At 41.1% G+C, this 13,169-nt stretch overlaps 1 protein-coding gene across 6 annotated transcripts in view; it reads right to left on the bottom strand.

The window, feature by feature from the left end:
• CSNK1G1 (casein kinase 1 gamma 1) overlaps window positions 1-12,933 on the bottom strand; it is a 147,246-nt gene extending 134,313 nt beyond the window's left edge. For 5 of the 6 annotated variants that reach the window (XR_003001828.1, XR_003001829.1, XM_024735178.1 and 2 more), the window contains exon 1: window positions 12,801-12,933. The gene's annotated coding sequence lies outside the window, so the exon portion shown is untranslated. Of the gene's footprint in view, window positions 1-793; window positions 849-12,800 lie in introns of those variants that run through there. The other variant, XM_024735180.1, reaches the window with a different exon arrangement.
• Window positions 12,934-13,169: the final 236 nt, after the last annotated feature.

The raw sequence follows: 13,169 nt of genomic DNA, 5'->3' as shown, positions 1-13,169 counted from the left end.
AGCACTCAGAGCAACAGGAACACTCATTCATTGGTGATGGGAATGCATATAACCACTCCGAAAGACAGTTTCACAGTTTCCTACAAAATTAAACATAGTCTTATCATACAACCCAGCAATCACACTTGTTCTTTACCCAAAGGAGCTGAAAGCTTACGTACACACAAAACCCTGCACATGCCACCCCCCCCAAAAAAATGGAAGCAACTAAGATGTCCTTCTATAGTTGAAGGGATAAACAAACTGTTACATCCATATAATACAAAATTATTCAGCAATAAACGGACAGAAGCTAGGAGACTGGTACAAGATGGCGGAGTAGAAGGACATGCACTCACTCCCTCTTGAGAGAACACCGGAGTCACAACTAACTGCTGAACAATCATGGACAGGAAGACACTGGAACTCACCAGAAAAGATACCCCACATCCAAAGACAAAGGAGAAGCTGTAATGAGATGATAGGAGGGGCGCAATCACAATAAAATCAAATTCCATAACTGCTGGGTGGGAGACTCACAAACTGGAGAACACTTATACCACAGAAGTCCACAGAAGTCCACTGGAGTGAAGGTTCTGAGCCCCACGTCAGGCTTCCCAACCTGGGGTTCCAGCAACGGGAGGAGGAATTCCTAGAGAATCAGACTTTGAAGGCTAGTGGGATTTGACTGCAGGATTTTGACAGGACTGGGGAAAACATAGGCTCCACTCTTGTAGGGCACACACAAAGAAGTGTGTGCAGCGGGACCGAGGGGAAGGAGCGGTGACTCCATAGAAGACTGAACCAGACCTACCTGCTAGTATTGGAGGCAGAGGCAGGTGGTGGCTGTGGCTCACCATGGGGACAAGGACACTGGCAGCAGAAGTTCTGGGAAGCACTCCTTGGCGTGAGCCCTCCTAGAGTCCACCATTAGCCAAAGAGCCAGGTAGGCTCCAGTGTTGGGTCGCCTCAGGCCAAACAACCAACAGGGAGGGAACCCAGCCTCACCCATCAGCAGACAAGCAGATAAAAGTTTTACTGAGCTCTGCCCTCCAGAGCAACACCCAGTTCTACCCACCAGTCCCTCCCAACAGGAAGCTTGCACAAGCCTCTTAGATAGCCTCATCCACCAGAGGGTAGACAGCAGAAGCAAGAAGAACTACAATTCTGCAGCCTATGGAAGGAAAACCCCATTCACAGAAAGATACACAAGATGAAAAGTCAGAGGACTTTGTATCAGATGAAGGAACAAGATAAAACCCAAGAAAAACAACTAAATGAAGTGCAGATAGGCAACCTTCCAGAAAAAGAATTCAGAATAACTATAGTGAAGATGATGCAGGACCTCGGAAAACGAATGGAGGCAAAGATCGAGAAGATGCAAGAAACGTTTAACAAACACCTAGAAGAATTAAAGAATAAACATCTAGAAGAATTAAAGAACAAAGAGAGATGAACAATGCAATCACTGAAAAGAAAAATACACTAGAAGGAATCAACAGCAGAATAACTGAAGCAGAAGAAGGGATACGTGACCTGGAAGACAGAATGGTGGAATTCACTGCTGCTGGAACAGAATAAAGAAAAAAGAATGAAAAGAAATGAAGACAGCCTAAGAGACCTCTGGGACAACATTAAGCGCAACAACACTCGCATTATAAGTGTCCCAGAAGGAGAAGAGAGAGAGAAAGGACCTGAGAAAATACCTGAAGAGATTATAGTTGAAAACTTCCCTAACATGGGAAAGGAAATAGCCACCCAAGTCCAGGAAGCACAGAGAGTCCCAAGCAGGAGAAACACAAGGAGAAACACACTGAGACACATAGTGATCAAACTAACAAAAATTAAAGACAAAGAAAAATTATTGAAAGCAAAAAGGAAAAATGACAAATAACATAAGGGAACTCCCATAAGGTTAACAGCTGATTTCTCAGCAGAAACTCTACAAGCCAGAAGGGAGTGGCACGATATATTTAAAGTGATGAAAGGGAAGAACCTACAACCAACATTACTCTACCCAGCAAGGATCTCATTCAGATTCGAGGGAGAAATCAGAAGCTTTACAGACAAGCAAAAGCTAAGAGAATTCAGCACCACCAAACCAGCTCTACAACAAATGCTAAAGGAACTTCTCTAAGTGGGAAACACAAGAGAAGGAAAAGACCTACAATAACAAACCCGTAACAATTAAGAAAATGGTACTAGGAACATACATATCGATAATTACCTTAAACGTGAATGGATTAAATGCTCCAACCAAAAGACACAGGCTCGCTGAATGGATACAAAAACAAGACCCATATATATGCTGTCTACAAGAGACCCACTTCAGACCTAGGGACACATACAGACTGAAAGTGAGGGGATGGAAAAAGATATTCCATGCAAAAGGAAATCAAAAGAAAGCTGGAGTAGCAATACTCATATCAGATAAAATAGACTTTAAAATAAAGACTGTTACAAGAGATAAGGAGGGAGACTACATAATGATCAAGTGATCAATCCAAGAAGAAGGTATAACAATTATAAATATATATGCACCCAACACAGGAGCACCTCAACATATAAGCCAACTGCTAACAGCTATAAAAGAGAAAATCAACAGTAACACAATAATAGTGGGGGACCTTAACACCTCACTTACACCAATGGACAAATCATCCAAACAGAAAATAAGGAAACACAAGCTTTCAATGACACAATAGACCAGACAGATTTAACTGGTATTTATTGGACATTCCTCCAAAAACAGCAGATTACACTTTCTTCTCAAGTGCACATGGAACATTCTCCAGGATAGATCACATCCTGGATCACAATCCAGGCCTCGGTAAATTTAAGAAAATTGAAATCATATTAAGCATCTTTTCTGACCACAGCGCTATGAGATTAGAAATCAATTACAGGGAAAAAAACGTAAAAAACACAAACACATGGAGACTAAACAATATGTTACTAAATAACCAAGACATCACTGAATAAATCAAAGAGCAAATCAGAAAATACCTAGAGACAAATTACAATGAAAACACAATGATCCAAAACCTATGGGATGCAGCAAAAGCAGTTCTAAGAGGGAAGTTTATAGCAATACAAGCCTACCTCAAGAAACAAGAAAAATCTCAAATAAACCATCTAAACTTACACCTAAAGGAACTAGAGAAAGAAGAAGAAACAAAACCCAAAAGTAGTAGAAGGAAAGAAATCATAAAAATCAGAGCAAAATAAATGAAATAGAAACGAAGAAAACAATAGCAAAGATAAATAAAACTAAAAGCTGGTTCTTTGAGAAGATAAAAAAAAATTGCTAAACCTTTAGCCAGACTCATCAAGAAAAAGAGGGAGAGGACTCAAATCAATAAAATTAGATATGAAAAAGAAGTCACAACGGACACCACAGAAATACAAAGCATCCTAAGAGACTATCTCCAGAAAGTAGGCATAGAGGGAACCTACCTCAAAATAATAAAGGCCATATATGACAAGCCCACAGCAAACGTCATTCTCAATGGTGAAAAACTGAAAGCATTTCCTCTAAGACCAGGACCAAGACAAGGATGTCAACTCTCGCCACTATTATTCAACAGTTTTGGAAGTCCTAGCCACGACAATAAGAGATGAAAAAGAAATAAAAGGAATACAAATTGGAAAAGAAAAAGTAAAACTGTCACTGTTTGCAGATGACATGATACTATACATAGAGAATCCTAAAAATGCCACCAGAAAACTACTAGAGCTAATCAATGAATTTGGTAAAGTTGCAGGATACAAAATTAATGCACAGAAATCTCTTGCATTCCTATACACTAATGATGAAAAATCTGAAAGAGAAATTAAGGAAACACTCCCATTTACCATTGCAACAAAAAGAATAAAATATCTAGGAATAAACCTACCTAAGGAGGTAAAAGACCTGTACTCAGAAAACTATAAGACACTGATGAAAGAAATCAAAGATGACACAAACAGATGGAGAAATATACCATGTTTTTGGATTGGAAGAATCAATATTGTGAAAATGACTATACTACCCAAAGCAATCTACAGATTCAATGCAACCCCTATCAAACGACCAGTGGCATTTTTGCAGAACTAGAATAAAAAATCTTAAAATCTGTATGGAGAAACAAAAGACCCCGAATAGCCAAAGCAGTCTTGAGGGAAAAAAATGGAGCTGGAGGAATCAGACTCCCTGACTTCAGACTATACTACAAAGCTACAGTAATCAAGACAATATGGTACTGGCACAAAAACAGAAATACAGATCAATGGAACAGGATAGAAAGCCCAGAGATAAACCCATGCACCTATGGTCAACTAATCTATCACAAAGGAGGCAAGGATATACAATGGAGAAAAGACAGTCTCTTCAATAAGCAGTGCTGGGAAAAATGGACAGCTACATGTAAAAGAATGAAATTAGAAAACGCCCTAACACCATACACAAAAATAAACTCAAAATGGATTAGAGACCTAAATGTAAGACTGGACACTATAAAACTCTTAGAGGAAAACATAGGAAGAACACTCTTTGACACAAATCACAGCAAGATCTTTTTTGACTCACCTCCTAGAGTAATGGAAGTAAAAACAAAAATAAACAAATGGGACCTAATGAAACTCAAAAACTTTTGCAAAGCAAAGGAAACTACAAACAAGATGAAAAGACAACCCTCAGAATGGGAGAAAATATTTGCAAACAAATCAACAGACACAGGTTTAATCTCCAAAATATATAAACAGCTCATGCAGCTCAATATTAAAAAAACAAACAACCCAATCCAAAAATGGGCAGAAGACCTAAATAGACATTTCTCCAAAGACGACATACTGATGGAGAGGAAGCACATGAAAGCTGCTCAATATTAGAGAAATGCAAATCAAAACTACAATGAGGTATCACCTCACACCAGTTAGAATGGGCATCATCAGAAAATCTACAAACAACAAATGCTGGAGAGGGTGTGGAGAAAAGGGAACCCTCTTGCACTGTTGGTGGGAATGTAAATTGATACAGCACTATGGAGAACAGTATGGAGGTTCCTTAAAAAACTAAAAATAGAATTACCATATGACCCAGCAATCCCACTACTGGGCATATACCCAGAGAGAAACATAATTCAAAGAGACACATGCACTCCAATGTTTACTGTAGCACTATTTACAATAGCCAGGTCATGGAAGCAACCTAAATGCCCATTGACAGACGAATGGATAAAGAAGATGTGGTACATATATACAATGGAATATTACTCAGCCATAAAAAGGAATGAAATTGGGTCATTTGTAGAGACGTGGATGAATCTAGAGACTGTCATAGAGTGAAGTTAGTCAGAAAGAGAAAAACAAATATTGTTTATTAACGTGTATATGTGGAACCTAGAAAAATGGTACAGATGAACTGGTTTGAAGGACAGAAATAGAGACACAGATGTAGAGAACAAACGTATGGACACCAACGGGGGAAAGTGGTGGGGGGAGGGGGAGGTGGTGGTATGAATTGGGAGACTGGGATTGACATATATACACTAATATGTATAAAGTAAATAACTAATAAGAACCTGCTGTATAAAAAAATAAATAAAATTCAAAAATTCAAAGAAAAGAAAAAAAAGGACAGGAGCTATCAAGCCACAGTAAGACATGGAGGAACCTTAAATGCATATTACTAAGTAAAAGAAACCAATCTAAAACAAAGCTACAGGGACTTCCCTGGTGGCGCAGTGGTTAGGAATCCGCCTGCCAACGCAAGGGACACGGGTTCGATCCCTAGTCCAGAAAGATCCCACATGCCACAGAGCAACTAAGCCCGCGTGCCGCAACCACTGAAGCCCGAGCGGTGCAACAAGAGAAGCCAGTGCAATAAGAAGCCCGCGTGTCGCAACGAAGACCCAACGCAGCCAAAAACAAACAAACAAACAAAAAACCTACATACAGACTTCCCTGGTGGCACAGTGGTTAAGAATCTGCCTGTCAAAGCAGGGGACATGGGTTCGAGGCCTGGTCCATGAAGATCCCACATGCCGCAGAGCAACTAACTAAGCCCGTGTGCCACAACTACTGAGCCTGTGCTCTAGAGCCTGTAAGCCACAGCTGCTAAACCCACGTGCCACAACTACTGAAGCCTGTGCCTGGAGCCCATGCTCTGCCACAAGAGAAGCCACTGCAATGAGAAGCCCACACACCACAACGAAGAGTAGCCCCCGCTCTCTGCAACCAGAGAAATGTGCAGCAACGAAAATCCAACACAGCCAAAAATTAATTAATTAATTAATTTTTTAAAAGCTACATACTATATGATTCCAATTGTATGAAATTTTGGAAAAGGCAAACTATAGAGACAGTAAAAAGGTCAGTGTTTGTCAGGAATTCTGGAGGAAAAAGAGGAGGGATGAATAGGTAAAATGGGATTTTTTTCCGGTGGTAAAACTATTCTGTATGAAACTGTAATGGTGGGTACATGTTATTATACATTTGTTATAACCCACAGAACCGTCCAACACAAAGCGTGAACCTAATGAAAACTATGGATAATAATAATGTATCAATATTGGTTCATTAATCGTAACTAACATAGCACACTAATGCAAGATGTTAATAATGGGGGAGGGACTTCCCTGGTGGCGCAGTGGTTAAGAATCCGCCTGCCAATGCAGGAGACACGGGTTTGAGCCCTGGTCCACAAGATCCCACATGCTGCAGAGCAACTAACCCATGTGCCACAACTACTGAGCCTGCACTCTAGAGCCCGCGAGCCACAACTACTGAGCCCACATGCCACAGCTACTAAAGCCCACGCACTCTAGGGCCTGTGCTCCACAAGAAGAGAAGCCACTGCAGGGAGAAGCCTGCACACCACAATGAAGAGTAGCCCCCACTGGCCACAACTACAGAAAGCCCACACACAGCAATGAAGACCCAACCCAGCCAAAAATAAATAAATAAATGTTTTTTTAAAATGGGAGAAAATGGGGGGGAACTGGTTGGGAATTAAGTGGATATGAAGAGAGATAAAACTCTCCACCTGCTCAATTTTTTTGTAAATCTAAAACTGTTCAAAAAAATAGTCTTAATTTTTTTTAAAAAGTTGGGCACCCACAATCTCAAAGAGTACCTATTGCTACCTTAAACTACAGAAATCCTAGCAAAGTTGAAAAAAAAAACTAATAAAATCAAATTTGAATAAGCATTTAAATAAATTTAAATGAAAAGAAATTAACTTTTTCTTTTTTTTTTTTTTGGCCACGCGGTGCAGTTTGCAGGATATTTCCCAACCAGAGATCGAACCCGGGCCCCCACAGTGAAAGCATGAAAGTGCCAAGTCCTAACCACTGGATTGCCAGGGAATTCCTGAAAAGAAATTAACTTTAATCTCCTTGCCTTTTTATTGGCTTGGTCATATCTCTGCTCACTAGCACATACATCAGAGAGTGACCTCTAGGAAAAAGAGAAGAAATCCAGCTGGGAAACTGCTTCACCACAGTTATGGTTAGCAATCTAGCCTGAAAAACTGAAATTTGGTAATCATCATGGACACTCAAGCGTGCGCGCACACACATGCACGCACACACACACACACACAACTTAAAACATTTTCACATCATTCACTGATGCCAACAGACAATTTAAAGTGTATTTATAAATCTATCAAGATGGATGTAATGTGTGATACTCTCATTCAGAAGTCCAAAAGTCCTCAATGCCTCTTCTTCTAGGTTAAAGAATTAGAAAGTGAAAACTACAGAAACCAATGTGGTCCAATGCTGTTGTTTCTTAGAAAATTTATGTGACATTTTGATGGAGACACCAAACCGCAGCATTTTGATAGGCTTACCCAGCACCCAGAGGTGTTACACCAAGTTCTCCTTGACAGCCAGGGCAATGGCTACCTGTTCACTCAGCTTCTCTGGCCAAGACAAAATCCAAGAGAATTCCCCTTTCCCCAATATGTCTATGCCTCCATAGTGATGGGTGAGCAATTAATGAAGAACAATTCCCATCCCTGACACCCCAGCCCCTGCCATAACTACACTGCCTACTTGGAGCTTCTGGGTGAGGAACAGACTACAAGGGCAGTTTATCTGTTTTCCCACATCACCAGAACATTCCTATTGCAGACACAGCATGGCTCTCTTCTATCCAGAAGACTCTCTCTTCAGGTAATTTCTGGGATATCATACCACTTTTACTTTATAGTTTTTCAAAGATGCCTGGGTCTTTCTGGTCCATGCTAAGTGCCCGACTACTGTAACCTGAACTAGACACATTCTTTTCCAGCTCAGTAAATCCAAAAGCCTGTGCTCAGGAGTATTAAAGATTCAAAATGAAAAGTGACAAGTATGTGCCCTATGAACTGTATGGTATCACTTAGATGAAAACTATAGCAATTGGCATAAGGTAAGGCAAAACTCACTACTCAAAGAGTAAGTTTAAGTGGATTCATCAGTAAATAAAAAAAAACAACAGAAACTTCTCTTCTGGTTGTAGTACCAGAGGAAAAAAAGGATTTATTCTATATCTCCATAATCCATTTTTTTAGCAACTTCTACCAATAAGTGGACTGTAGTGAGCACTAATGACAAGAATGGTTTATTAAGCAAATGACGACAAAGATGTATGAAACTATCTCATGTTCAGATAGTCTGAAATAACAATTACCAATGTCTGTGATCCTTCTGCGTAATTCAATATAAAATGCAAGTTCTTTTAGTAACAGGTTCACCGGTATAGCTGAAATTATATAACCTAAATCTACTGAGGGTTTTTATGTAAAAAAAAAAAAATCTGATAAATTCAAAGCCACAAAACATGAAGGGGTGAGGGAACAGGAATCTGAAGCAGATGGCATCTCTCTAATTTTTTTTCCCCGAGTCCATCTTGAACACAGTCCCAATAATGTCAAAATCCAATTTAACTCTCCAAATAAGTAACCTACAAAACATAAAATGCTAATTCTGAAGTAAATTCATTCTTTTTTCTTTTTCTTCCCAGCTTCTCAAAGTTTCTGTATTAGGCAGAAATGAGCAGAGACAAGTTAGATGTTCAATAGAGAAAAACTATCGTTCCACAAATTCTTACGTTCTTTCATGAAAATCTACTTCCACTTATTTGAAGCCATTGAAGCAGTTTCTATCAAGACTGGTGGTAATAAAATCTGTCTATGATATCAGCCTTTTTTTCTGGATACAATGATTATTTATCTTTATTAGAGAGCAAATCATAGTCCAAAAAGAAATAAGCTCTAAAATAGAAACAAGCTCTGGAAGAATACTCATTTGGTTTGAGGAAAGCACTGCCTGGCATTTTTTAAACATTTCCACAGTAACTCACTCCTGATTTGGCAGCACCAATAAAGTTAACTGTACTTTGTTCATTATATATTCTAGTATGGTATACAAACCTTCCCAATCTTTCCTAAAGTTTTCTGAGATCATCCAAGACACAGACATTAAAGGAAGGTTTAGTCATTTTTAGATTTCCTGACCAGCAAATTCCATAACTGACAATTGCAAAGATCTGTGGAATGGCCACATACTTTGTTTAAGTGGAAAAGGTCACTGAGAAAAGCATTATCTGTAACAGTCTCTATTATTGCCCACATTTTAAATATACCTTTTTCCAGCTAGTATCCTAACTCTTATACCAAAATGAATTATTTATTAAAGTGTTATGAGAAGATAGGGAAAAAAATGGGAACTTCTCATGGCTTTACCAAAGCAAGATAATATCTCAACTTTAAGATTCAAAAGATACTGAAAAATAATGATCCAGGAAGACGCAGTTAAATGCTTACATATACACTAAAGACTTTACAGTGTACAGAAAAGCCACTTAGAACGTTGAATAACCTTATAAAACATGTAGTAAAAACATAATTAGATACCTTATTAATAATCTTAAATATATTCATCCATTTATCAATTTGACCAATATTTATTCGGTGCCGATTATGTAGCTGCAGTGGTGGATAAAATTTAAAATAGTATTTGTACCTCAAGAAGCATGCAACATAGCTGGACAGTTTTATTTTTTATTTTATTTTTTTGCGGTACGCGGGCCTCTCACTATTGTGGCCTCTCCCGTTGCGGAGCACAGGTTCCGGACGCACAGGCTCGGCGGCCATGGCTCATGTGCCCAGCCACTCTGCGGCATGTGGGATCTTCCCAGACCGGGGCACGAACCCATGTCCCCTGCATCGGCAGGCGGACTCCCAACCACTGCGCCACCAGGGAAGCCCTAAAGGAAGTTATTTGATTTTTATCTTTTGAGTATAAAGTACATTAAAAAAATAATAATTAAAAATTACTGGGAATTTCCTGGCTGTCCAGTAGTTAAGACTTGGCACTTTCCCTGCGGAGGCCCGGGTTCGATCCCTGGTCAGGGAACTAAGATCCCTAAAGCCACGCAGTGTGGCCCCCGCAAAAAAAAGAAAAAAAAAATTACTAACTTCAAGTTACATCAAAAAGCAAACTACATTAGCTGAAAATCTGGCATATAATAGGTTACAAATAACTATATTGTTTTAAATCTACAAAACAAATGAATATAAAGACTTCAATGATGTGGGCTTCCCCCGTGGCACAGTGGTTAGGAATCTGCCTGCCAACGTGGGGGACACGGGTTCGATCACTGTTCCGGGAAGATCCCACATGCTGTGGATCAACTAAGCCCGTGCACCACAACTAGTGAGCCCACGTGCCGCAACTACTGAAGCCCGCATGCCTGGAGCCCGTGCTCCACAACAAGAGAAGCCCATGCACGGCAACCTAGAGTAGCTCCCACTCGCTGCAACTAGAGAAAGCCTGCGCACAGCAACGAAGAGCCAATGCAGCCATAAATTAATTAATTTAATTTATTTTTTTAAAAAGTGGGGCTTCCCTGGTGGCGCAGTGGTTTAGAGTCCGCCTGCCGATGCAGGCGACGCAGGTTTGTGCCCCAGTGCGTGAGCCCTGGTCCCTGAAAAAAAAAAAAAAAAAAAGACTATGTTTCTGAGATATATTTCCATATTATCATCACAAATGATTTAAAGGCAGAAATTCATTCCATTTGCATTTATTTTATAGAATATTATACATATAAAAATTCTATAAGTTTTGCTAATAGTTTAAATCTAATTAAGATGAGTCATACTACTTGTGATTTTATTCTTAAAATTATAACTACTTTCTTCTATTTTATGCCCCAATTTTAATTCTCTCCAGACATGTGATGTTAATTAAGATTTATATACATTACTTTTTAAATTTTTTTCTTACCAATCCATATTACACACATCACAAATCTGAGAAAAACCTTTGAAACATTATTGGTCATTTCAGTTAATGCATATATTCTGCTTTATTTTTAAGAGTTTTAAGAAACTACTGATAACTGAATTTCATGCTACTTATGATCAATTTCTAGAAGCTACTGAAAGTCCTGTTGTATATATATGTTTTGGAATATTATCCAGTTCTGTTCCTATCTCAAACCTCATTCCACAAAACTGGGCTACCTTGACTGCATAAGATTACGATTATTAATAATTCATCTTTCAACTGGAAGGTGCTTCCATTTAAAGTGGACTGTTATTTAGATATATTACCCCCCCCTTACAATACTGATTAGAATTTTAACTCGTGTTACTTATGAAGAAACTGAATCTCTGGTAGGTTCCATGACTTGCCCAAGGCCAACAACTAGTCAGTGGCAGTCCCAGTTCAATCCCAGATTTACCTAACCTCAAAACCAATACTTCCACTTAGCCACAATTATCTCCTTAAAAGATTATGAGGCAGGCTCAAAAGCAGGGAATCTTGTCTCTCCGAAGGTTCACGCAACTATTCTGAGACATTGATAACCACACAGTACCTACAATTCAGTCACTGATTGAAATATAAATGAAGAGGATCTGTGTGCTTCATTTAAACTAGGTCAAGCTCACTGGCAGGTAAGAAAGATGTTGGAAAAGGCTTGCCTCAACACGTCTTGCCTAGACCTCTGTATCTTTACGGTTCCCCCAGTCTATTTTTTAAAAACACGCATATCTACCAAATAAGGTTATGCCAGACCAGCTTACAGTTTGCTGGTTTCCAGAACTGCACTTTTCTAAAATAATTTAGACCAAACTTAATATTGAGCTGGGAGACTTGGTTGAATATGTCAATCTGGCACTTTCCGAACATTCGAAGTATCATTTGGGGCCACAAGCCCAGTTCCACCCTCTTTCTTTTACGCTGTGATGCCTACCCACTTGAGGAGGGGGCTACCGCCCCTGTGGGACACCGGAGCAAGAGAGCAGTTAAGGAAGAAGTGGGGGAAGCGCACGGAAGTTGGGAGGAGGGAGGTCTCCTTACCCACTCTTCTGCCCTAGCTCTGCCAAGGGCGGCTCCCCACGGTGCCCAGCCGACTCACAATCCCCGAAGCCGGGCTCTGTCCCAGAGGGGTGGGCAGAAAAAGCAGGCAATGGAAGTATGGGATTGCCCCATCCACCCCGCCGGGGTCCATGCTCTCCTTCTGGACCTAGAGGATGCTCCCTCTTTCAGAGCTAAACCTCCAGGTGGCAAACTCCCCGTCCACACCGCCCAAAGTCTTCTGCATCTGAGGGGGCGCCTCCTCCGCAACCTCAACACGGCCACCCGAAACTCTCCGCCAGCCGTCATCCCCAGCTCTTTCCTTCCACCCCCGCAACCCGCCAGGGGCACACACGCCGGCCTGCGCCCCACCCAGGATCTCCGCGCTCCCCTCCCCGAGCTGGAGAAGGGGCCCCCACCACCCCTCAGATACACACACACATCCTCCAGCTCCAGCCTCCCGGATCCCGTCGAAGCCGGAGAGAGTACCTGGCAGTGCTTCGGGGTACAGACGGGGCGGGCGCAGTCCCCTCCCGGAGGCGCCGAGTGCTTCTCTACCCACCCGCAGCTTTGGCTTCTCCAGTTCCCAGGAACGGGAGGGAGGAGAGGTGCGGGAGGGGAGGGGGAAGACGAGGAGCCGAGGGGCCGCAGAAGCCGAACCGGAACCTCTAGCGCTGGCCCCACCCTCGGCCCGGCGCAGAGCACCCTGGCGCTCCCAATAGGACAAACTTAAAGCAGGCAGTGAGAAATAGACACCACCACTTCCGGGTCATCCCCGCTACCGTCCCTCCTTAGCAACCGCGTGGGGTTGCTAAGCGGAAGTGCCTTCAAAGACAACCACCCCCATTACTTATGGGA

The sequence above is a fragment of the Neophocaena asiaeorientalis genome, unplaced genomic scaffold, assembly GCF_003031525.2.
Source record: "Neophocaena asiaeorientalis asiaeorientalis breed wild unplaced genomic scaffold, Neophocaena_asiaeorientalis_V1.1 scaffold264, whole genome shotgun sequence".
NCBI classification, from domain to species: domain Eukaryota; kingdom Metazoa; phylum Chordata; class Mammalia; order Artiodactyla; family Phocoenidae; genus Neophocaena; species Neophocaena asiaeorientalis.
This window is presented reverse-complemented; position numbering and strand designations above follow the sequence as displayed.